This window comes from Mastomys coucha, unplaced genomic scaffold (assembly GCF_008632895.1).
Source record: "Mastomys coucha isolate ucsf_1 unplaced genomic scaffold, UCSF_Mcou_1 pScaffold5, whole genome shotgun sequence".
In the NCBI taxonomy this organism is placed as follows: Eukaryota; Metazoa; Chordata; class Mammalia; order Rodentia; family Muridae; genus Mastomys; species Mastomys coucha.
The window spans coordinates 22,868,279-22,878,920 of NW_022196911.1; the positions used below are offsets into that span (position 1 = coordinate 22,868,279).

General features: G+C 38.0%; 1 protein-coding gene and 1 pseudogene across 1 annotated transcript in view; one reads left to right on the forward strand and one right to left on the reverse strand.

The window, feature by feature from the left end:
• The window catches only part of LOC116076788 (zinc finger protein 420-like), a 22,446-nt gene extending 18,759 nt beyond the window's left edge, over positions 1 to 3,687 (reverse strand). Inside the window, exons 1-2 of the mRNA XM_031350716.1 lie at positions 3,518 to 3,687; positions 1,748 to 1,839 (exon numbers count right to left, since the gene is read on the reverse strand). The gene's annotated coding sequence lies outside the window, so the exon portion shown is untranslated. The remainder of the gene's footprint in view (positions 1 to 1,747; positions 1,840 to 3,517) is intronic.
• The window catches only part of LOC116077437, a 57,661-nt pseudogene continuing 50,547 nt past the window's right edge, over positions 3,529 to 10,642 (forward strand).

Consider the following 10,642-nt stretch of genomic DNA (forward strand, 5'->3'; position numbering starts at 1 on the left):
AAAAAACAAACACCCTAATATATATAGTATATATAAGTATAAATATATAGAGCATATACATATATATAGACATATGTATTAATATATACTCTTATAGAATTTACATATATGCTTTCATATACTTTTCATAAATATGTGTATATGTGTATATATGAACATACATATGTATATATAGATATGTATGTATATGCACACACATACACACATAATATTTCAAATACAAGAACATAGAATGCTAAGAATCAAGGAAGTTTTTTAAAAAGATATGTTATAAAGAACATTTGTTATAATTAAGGCAGGTTAGGGAAAAACTCAAATTTATCAACTTAAAAAACAAAACTATTAACAAATGATCAAATGGTCCATTTCCAGGAAGCTATGTGCTCAATTTGAATGCATTTCACCACACGAACTTTGCAAATACAGTGACAGAACTGTAGAAGCAAGCAAACAGTGATGCAGGGATGCTCCAATGTGCATCATTCAGTTATGCAGAACATTAGTGAAAGATGCAGGGATGCTCCAATGTGCATCATTCAGTCATGCTGAACATTAGTGAAAGATGCAGGGATGCTCCAATGTGCATCATTCAGTCATGCTGAACATTAGTGAAAGACAACCACGAAAAGCACAGTAAACCAAGAACAGTGATGCAGGGATGCTCCAATGTGCATCATTCAGTCATGCTGAACATTAGTGATGCAGGGATGCTCCAATGTGCATCATTCAGTTATGCTGAACATTAGTGAAAGACAACCACGAAAAGCACAGTAAACCAAGAACACCTAGCAGGTCTTCAGAGAATCATGAACACAACAGCAGAAGACATAACAACACTCTTCTCAACCTTCAAGTTGCATGCTCCACTGTGGGCAGGTCTTAGAAACAGAACAAGTCTTCAAACCTAGCAGTGATCAGTGTTTAATAAGCGTCTTCTCTAAGAACCTGGAATGCTGACATCAACAGTAGATAGACAATGGAAGAAGCCATGTGACTACTGACTCACTGCAAGTATGTTTAAACACGAGAAAGAATATTTGCATTCTGTAAAGATTCTAAGTAATCTGAACTAGGATTGCACAGGTATTTTTCATAGGAATAGAGAAAATCTTTCTAAAATGTATAAAATTGTGAGAAACCACAAAGACTTCAAAAATTAGGAGAGAAGGATCAAACTCAGATGTGATTTCAAAATACATAAAAATTATAGCTATACAAATGGTGGACAGTTAACATAAACATGGATATCAGAGATGTCAATGGGAAGGCAATGTAGTCAGAGTTTAATACTCTGCACAGGTTTTAAGCAAATCTTATCAAAACCCAGCTGGCATTATTTTAGGAAATGGAGAAATTAATCCTTAAAAGACACAGAACATGAAGGAACTACAAACTATTTCATGAACTCTGAGAGCAGAAAAAAACCCAAGAGGCATCAATGGTTTTAACTTAACACTACATTTGAAAAATATAGTAACAAAACCTGGTAATATTAGTATGAAGACACAACCAGAGCTGTGACTAGGAGCGGGAAAACATTACTCATAGGCAAAGTCAAATAAAATTTTATTTGCCTCAGAGTATTAATACATACAGAGTCTTCAAACACCTATGATAGGATAATCCTGAGACTATTCTCAGTGGAACTCATTTCTAATTTAATAGAATGTGGCAAAACCAATTTCATGTCCTGCTTCTACTGTCACTTGATCTCCTCCTCATCCCTTCCTCAACCCCTCTAGCATACCTGGATCCTTTGCTACTGTTTCCTCTCTTCACGATCCAGGGCTCTTTGCTATGCTTCACAGGTGAGCAGGAACTGGCCTAGGAGTGTGAGATCTGCATGAGAGAAAGACATTCCTCAGAAAGTCACTGGAACTTTTCATGAAAGAAAACTGAAAGATGATCACACCTGTCAAAAGAATACACTTGAAGGAAGGAGAAAATATCATGAAAAATGTCTGTCGTTCTCTAAGGATTTCACTTTACTCTGTGAGATGTAAGACTAGTCACACACAGTGTAGTTTTCCCAGCACCTTGAGGAAGAACAAGGAAGACTGCAAGGAAACTATTCTCACTGAGAGAAACCAGACTGCTGCACTTCTCCAACAGGAGATCTCTGTAAAAGACCTGTGAGCAAGGTCTAAGCCTTCACATTCCTCCTGCACCAAGTCCACCTTCACAGCATTGAAGATCAACAAATCCTGAAATAAAAAATTAAAACAAACAAACAGAAACAAAAAGCAGACAACAGTTTGGCCATTTGTGCAAGGGCAGAGTGCTTTTTGTGAACCAAGGAGTCATTACAGTGATACAGGTGAGTGGATACAATTATTCAAAGGATGTTTTCTAATTTTAGTTTTAATCTAAACTGAGTTTGCTAACTATAAAATCATGCGGTCTGATATGGTCTCACAGCAGGCATAGTCCATTTGCCTGGACCTAAGGACTAATCATATGATTATACATTTCTGAATTGTGTACTTATACTCTGAATACTGTATTTATAGAGCGCTTACATCTTAAGACAGAAAATTAACAAGGAGTAAAATTTGCTTACTAAACGCTAATGTTTACAGCCATAACTGTGGCACTTGATAAAGTACTTCTAAACAGTGTATAGCTCACTCAAAGTCTTTATTCCAGCCAGCTGAGACCACACCCATGTGTTCAGGGACCTAAGTGTAGCTGTAGGTGTCCAGAACATAGGGTTTTTAAGGCCAGGGACCTCATCCAGGCATCTTGCTTCGAAGCTGCTGGGGGCATTCTGCAGAACAAGCAGTTTGAAGCAAGCAGTTTTTAAAAGAGGCTAAAATAGGAGGTTAGCCATCCTGATGGGGGTTCCAGCACACCAGCAGCTAGGATCAAAGGCTGACTGGAAGAGGTTACTCCAAAACAAGCACTTTTATCAAAGGCTAAGTATGATAGGTTAGCTAGGACATCCTGACCTATAGTTTCTAGAATAGAACTGGGTCGTTTTTTCATGGGATTCTCCATCAAGAAAATAATTTTTTTAGTTAACCCTGGAAATGGACTCAGCAGGAATACAAGATGGAGGAACCTCTACACTGTTTTGCTCTGTCACAGCGCATTTTCCGATTCAATCAAATCTACACTGGTTCTTCATGCGACTAACATCTACAAAGCTTTCTGCTGTGCTTAGTCCCAGGGGCAAAGGTCAATCTCTTGAATAGGCAAGTAGTAGAACAGAGAAGTTAGAAAGCATGCATGAATTTAAATTCCAGCAGCTTTGTAACTACTACAAAGCAATGAGAAACCTGCTTGCAGACAACAGATAATGCAAATGCTCTACCAGATTATTTTATGAACATATTCTGGCCATCATAAAATAAATGCAAAAATGACAATAAACCCCTGTTCATATGATCTCAATCTTCCCAACAATGGTAGGATATCCATGGTAAGATTATCTACCACAGAACTGTGGGAGCGGCTTCCTTTGAGCAGCCTCCACCCTTGCTCCCGGCAGGTTTCCCAGCCCCGCAGCTCCTCTGACCTGGGCGTTCTATGGCTGCGGCACACGCTACAGCGCTGCTGACTGATGACTTTCTCAGGACACCTCAAGCGGCACCTGTGGATGCAAGGAATTTTCACACCCTCCTAGAGAAGTCCGTGTCCTCCACCCCGGATTACGGACCTCACAGCCCCTCCAAGTCCCTCAGTGAATGGTGGATTTTTCTGTCACTCTGTGCAGGCTCCTTGGAGCACCGCCCTAGCACCGCCCACCACACGCCGGTTCCGGTTACGTGGGTTTTTGTAAGCCCGCCCCTCCCAAGCGCTTCTCTAGCTTATTTTTCCAAGTCCACCCAGATTGTTTTCCTTTCTTTCTTTCTTTCTTTCTTTCTTTCTTTCTTTCTTTCTTTCTTTCTTTCTTTCTTTCTTTCTTTCTTTCTTTCTTTCTTTCTTTCTTTCTTTCTCTCTCTCTCTCTCTTTTTTTTAAATTTCGTCACCTTATGATCAGGCGAGTATCCTTGCCCCGCAGAGACAGGTCCCTCCTACTCAGTCTTGGACAGCTTGCCACACAGCTCTAGCTGTCAGGCTACGCTGCACTCGCTCAGCACAGTCTCCCCACCCCAAACCCCCCATGCTTGCAGACAGCTAGACCAGAACTGGAGCTAGTAGGACGCTGCACCCAGATCTGACCCAGACCGTGGCTTCTGAAGCCTTCAAATAGAAGTTTTTCTCCCTAACTTTTCATCTTGAGATACCGGCCTTCTGGACTACAGCAAAAAACCAGCCAACACCCTAAATTCTGATTTTTGTTCCATTCCCCCCAAAATAGGAAACCTAAGACAAAAATGCCTCGACTTAAATAAAAAACAATAGCGGTGTCCTTAAAGGAAAGCACTATAAATGATATCTAAAATGCATTAACTCAAAAAACCAAGAGTCAAATTCAAGGAGAATAAAGCAGGTTGGGCATATGAATGAACTAAAAAAGGACAGGAACAAAATGATTTGTGGGGGAAAAATAGTAAATGCTGATGGAAATGAGGATGACGTTGGATATGAAAATTGAATTAAAAAAGTAGTTAGAAACATAAAAAAAAATCCAAACTGAAATGAAAGCTGTAATGTCTAATAATAACTCAAACAGAACAGGTAGGAGACAGATATCAGGCTTGAAAACAAAGTACGGGAACTGGATGGCTCAGTCAATGCAAATGATGAATTAAGAGAAAATACTCTATGCCAGTAGCACTGTTTAAAGGTAGAAGTGAAATTTAAGCTGTGTATCCTTCACTTACATGAAACAATTTAAATTTCAGACACAACTCACTCTGGAGAGCTTTACTAGGAAGCTGGATGATTATTTTCATAACTATACAAATGGTGTGACACTAAAAAGCCATCTGCATCTTTCCCTCACAGACCTTCACTCTTACTAGTCAAACATCTAAAATTTTAACTTGGGGGAAGACATTTGAAGAACTCAGGATTTTGTAAGGAAATAGATGTCTCAGGAAGTTGATGGTCAGTCAGCCCAACTGACAACCTAGAACCGAATTCATCTTGCACTCTACTACTTTCTCCACATGGTGGTGACTTTGCCATTTTGCTAATCCTCAAAGAGGGAGGAGAAAGAAGAGAGAGAGAGAGAGAGAGAGAGAGAGAGAGAGAGAGAGAGAGAGAGAGAGAGAGAGAGAGAGAGAGAGAGAGAGAGAGAGACAGAGAGACAGAGAGAGACAGAGAGACAGAGAGAGACAGAGACAGAGACAGACAGAGACAGAGACAGAGACAGAGGGAAAATTGTTAGAAGAATGGTCTAGGATTGTAATGAAGTTCGGAATGAGAGTGTGCACTAAGTGAGGTATATCATGTGAAAGGAAAATAATAATAATAATAATAACAATAATAATAATAATAAATATCACATCAATCTGTATCTTCATTTTGAGTCCTCATTTTCTATGCTATCATGTAACACTAGCTTCATAAAGAGTCTAGAAGTCTTGCTTTCCTTTTACATGAAGGAATACTTAAACTAGCTTCAGAATCAGTTATTCTCTGAAATTTTGACAGAATTCTTTGATGAATCAATCTGTTTCTCGGTGTTTTTCCCCTGGTGGGTGTACATTTACTGCTGCTTTGCTGTTGATGTTGCTTAATTATCCACTTATTTATTTATTTCATGTTGGTATAATATTGGTACGTGGTTTGAATCAGGATATCTGTTTATTTCTTTTAGAGTTTCCAATGTAGTTGCTTTGAGGTCTTTAATGTCATTAGACTCATTATATGCTTGTACACTCATGTCTTCTTATTAGGCTGTGCATTTTGTTTGGATACTTCTCAAGTCAGGTTGACAAATAGTCTACTATAAATAGCTTTGGAGAGTATGCAGACAAGTCTCCTTTAAGATTCCATTTCACCTCAGTTAGAATGACCCTCATTAGGATACATAACAAATTCCGACATGAATGTTAGGAAAGGGACACTATTATACACTGCTTCTGGGAACAGAAACTAGAGCAGCCACTTAGGAAAACAGTCTAGATTTTTCTTTAAAATCTAGAACTAAAACTTGCATATATACTACAGTGTTTAGCCATTTACCCATAGATTATTTCCTGATGGTTACCTATAGTTCTTGGTGTATACCCATGTCCCATCTGCATAGGCTGAGGAAAATAGAGTTCACTATTACCTGTTTCTTTAGAGATTCTAGCTTAAAAAAATAATTGTCATAATTATCATGAGGACTAGTTTTCTCTGGTGTGTTCTGAGGTTCAAGCTGTGCTGACATGATTGTGACAGGTTAAAAGGCATCCTGGCTCTGCAAAGAGGGGAGAGCTTACAAACACGGATGCAGAACTAGGGGTCTTTAAAGCACAGGGTTCTGAGCATGTTCATTTTTCAAATGACAGAGCTATTTGTTTCTCATTGTCAAAAGAAAGAAAGAAGCAAAAGGAAAAAAGTTAATATCTAATAGAATCTGCATATGTGTATGGATTAAATACATTAGTGATTAACTCTGTACCACCAATAATACACCTATGTTGACTCAAGGAAAGAAATAAAGCCTTTTCCCTTAGTGTCATTTGACTAAGACCACATCAGCATTTTAATTCTCTACTTCATGCTCCATGTGTTCTGGTATGAAGAGATAGAAACGCACTCAAACACACAGGAACAGATTTATAAGACAGCTTCAGGCAGGCATAGGTTGAGAATCACACCAACAGACAGACAGAGGACAGAGGACACAGAATAAAGTCTGGGCACTCACTTGGTTAAATGACTCTGAGGGGGAACTGCTTCTATTTTTTCTTTAATACTAATGTATTACTGCTGATTTGAGTTAATTTCTAAGGGAATTAATTCATTAATTTAACCAGTGTGCATACACATATTCTTGCAGCCACATTTAATGAAAAAAGAGTCTATGAATTTGAAAGAAAGCAAAATGGAATACATGGGAAAGTTTGGAAGGAGAAAGGGAACAAGAGAAATGATGTAGTTAACACAAGTTCTGACCAGAACTTCAGGTACTATACTGAATGAATAGGGAAAGAGTGAGCAGTCTTGTCTTGCCCTGATTTTAGTGAAAATGCTTTAAGTTTCTTGCCATTTAGTTTGATGTTGGCTATTGGCTTGCTCTATATTGCTTTGACTATGTTTAGGTATGTGTCCTCTATCTTTGATTTCTCTCATACTTTTAACATAAAGTGATGTTGGATTTCATCAAAGGCATTTTCATGTTCTAAAGAGATAATCATGTGAATTTTTTGTTTCCGTTTGTTTATATGGTGGATTATGTTGATGGATTTCCATATACTAAACCATTGCTGCATCTCTGGGATGAAGACTATTTGATCTTGATGGATGATGTCTTTGATGTGTTCCTGGATTCAGTTTGTGAGTATTTTATTGACTACTTTTGCATCAATTGCTCATAAGAGAAATTGGTCTCAACTTCTCTTTATTTATTGAGTCTTTGTGTGGTGTTGGTATCAGGGTGACTATGGCCTCATAGAATTATTGGGCTGTGTTTCTCCTGTTTCTATTTTGTGGAATAGTTTGGGGAGTATAGCAATTCGGTCTTCTCTGAAACACAGGCAGAATTCTGTACCTAAACAATCTGGCCCTAGTCCTTTTTTCAGATGGGAGATTTTAATGGCTACTCCTAATTTTTAGGATTTATGGGCTGTTTAAATAGTTTACCTACTCACCTTCTTTCTGGATCACAATTGCCTGGTAGCAGATCATGTACCTCAGCACCGACCCCAACCATTCCACACCTACAGCTGACCCCCAGGAATTTCAGGGGCATTACCAGGCTCACAGGTGAGCCCCCCACAAGTTCCCCAGTACTTGGCCTAACTGGGACACCCAACCCCCATCCCAGGTCCCAGAGGACACAGGTCTTCCAGCCTTGCTAGAGACACACCTTCTTTCAGGTCCACAACTGAGCACATGAACAGATCTGGTGCTCCAGCTCTTCCAATTCCACCCACATCCAGAGTCAGCTTGACTCACAGGAGGCATACCACAGCCAGGCTCACAGATCAGGTGCACCAGTCCTCCTCCATACCCTCCATACCCAGAGGTAATCTGACCTAAGGAATCACAGTATAACCAGGCTCTCAGGAGGAACAGGCTCCAGTCAGAAACAGCAAGGGCAGTTAATACCAGAGATAACCAGATGGGGAGAGGCAATCATGGGAGCACAAGCAATAGAAACCAATACCACTTGGTAATGTTAGAACCAAGTTCTTATACCACAGCAAGTCATGGATACCCTAACAACTAAAAAGCAAAATTCAGATCTAAAATACTATTTCATGAAGATGATAGAGAACCTTAAGGTGCACATAAATAACTCCCTTAAAGAAATACAGGAGAACACAGGTAAACAGGTAGAAGATCTTAAAAAGGAAAAAAACAAAACAAAAACAAAAAACAATCAAACAGGTGTGATTGAAAAAAAAAAAAGCATCCAGGATCTAAAAACGGAAATAGAAACTATAAAGAATTCACAAAGGAACACAACCCTGCAGATGGAAAACCTAGGAAAGTGATCAGGAGTTTCAGATGCAAACATCACCAACAGAATACAAGAGATAGAAGAGAGAATTTCAGGTGTAGAAGATTCCATAGAAGAGACTGAAACAACAGTCAAAGAAAATACAAAGTGCAAAAAGCTCCTAACCCAAAGCATCCAGGAAATTTAGGACACAATGAAAGGACTAAATCTAAGAATAATAGCTATATAATAGAGTGAAGATTCCCAATTCAAAGGGCCTGTAAATATCTTCAACAAACTCATAGAAGAAAACTTTCATAACTTAAAGAGATGCCAATAAACATATAAAAAGCCTTCAGAACACCAAATAGATTGAACCAGAAATTTATCTTGTCATATAATAAGCACACCACCAAGTGCACAAAACAAAGTAAGAATATTAAGAGCAGTAAGGGGGAAAGATCAACTAATATGTGAAGGCAAACCTATCAGAATTAGAGCAGACTTCTTAACAGAGACTCTAAAAGTGAGAAGATCTTGGGCATATGTCACATGCCCAAGGAAACATAAATGCCATCCAAGGCTACTATATCCTGCAAAACTCTCAATTACCGTAAATGGAGAAAACAAGATTTTCATGACTAAACCAAATTTAAACAATATCTTTCTACTACACCAGCCCTACACATTCTAATATAAATTAAACTCCAACACAAGGAGAGAAAGTATACATAAAAAACCCAATAAATTAATCTTCTCACAAAAAACAAAAGAAGAGAACCACACAAACATAATTCAAACTCTAACAACAACAAAAAACACATGAAGGAACAACCATTGGACTTTAATATCTCTCAAAGTCAATGGACTCAATTCCCCAATAAAAAGACATAGGCTCACAGACTGAATACGTAAAAGGGACTCAACATTCTCTTGCATACAGAAAACATACTACCTCAGATTAAAACCTGGAAAAAATTTCTAAGCAAATTATCCTAAGAAACAAGCTGGAGTAGGCATTCTAATATCCTATAAAATAAAATTTAAACCAAAAGCTATAGAAAAAGATGGGGAAGGATTTTTCATACTCATCAAAGGAAAAATCCACCACGACAAACTCTTAATTCTGAACATATATGCTCCAATTCCAAGGACAACCACATTTGTAAAAGAAACACTACTAAATCTCAAAGCACATATTGAACCTCACACAATAATAGTGGAAGACTTCAACACTCCACTCTCAGCAATGGACAGATCGTGGAAAGAGAAACTAAAGAGAGACACAGTGAAACTAACAGAAGTTATGAACCAAATAGACTTAACAGATATCTACAGAACATTTTACCCTAAAACAAAAGAATATATTTTCTTCTCAGCACCTTATGGTACCTTCTCCAAAATTGACTGTACAATTGGACACAAAACAAGCCTCACCGGAAACAAGACGATTGACTTAATCTCATGCATTCTATCAGATCACCATGTTCTAAGGCTGATCTTCAATAATTACAAAAAGAACAGAAACCTCACATATTCATGAAAATTGAACAACTCTCTACTCAATTACTTGGTCAAGGAAGAAATGAAAAAAAATTAAAGACATTGTAGAATTCATCAAAAATGAAGGCAGAGTATATCCAAACTTATGGAAGCCAGTGAAAGCAGTGCTAAGAGGAAAACTCTTAGCTCTGAGTACCTTCATATAGTAATTGGAGAGATCCTCTACTAGCATCATAACAGCACATCTGAAAGCCCTAGAAGAAAAAGAAGCCAACACATCCAAGTGGAATAGATGGCAGGAAATAATTAAACTTAGAGCAGAAATCAACCAAGTGGAAACAAAGAGAAGTATACACAGAATCAAGAAAAGTGGGAGCTGGTTCTTTGAGAAAAATCAACAAGATAGAAAAACTCTTAGCTAAACTAACTAAAGAGCACAGAGAAAGTATCCAAATTAACAAAATCAGGAATGAAAAGGGAAATATAACAACAGAAATTGAGGAATTTCAAAAAATCATCAGATCCTACTAAAATAGTTTATATTCAACAAAACTGGAAAATATAGATGAAATGGCTGATTTTATAGACAGATATCAGCTACCAAAACTAAATTAGGATTTGATAAATCATCTAAATAGTCCCATAACCCAT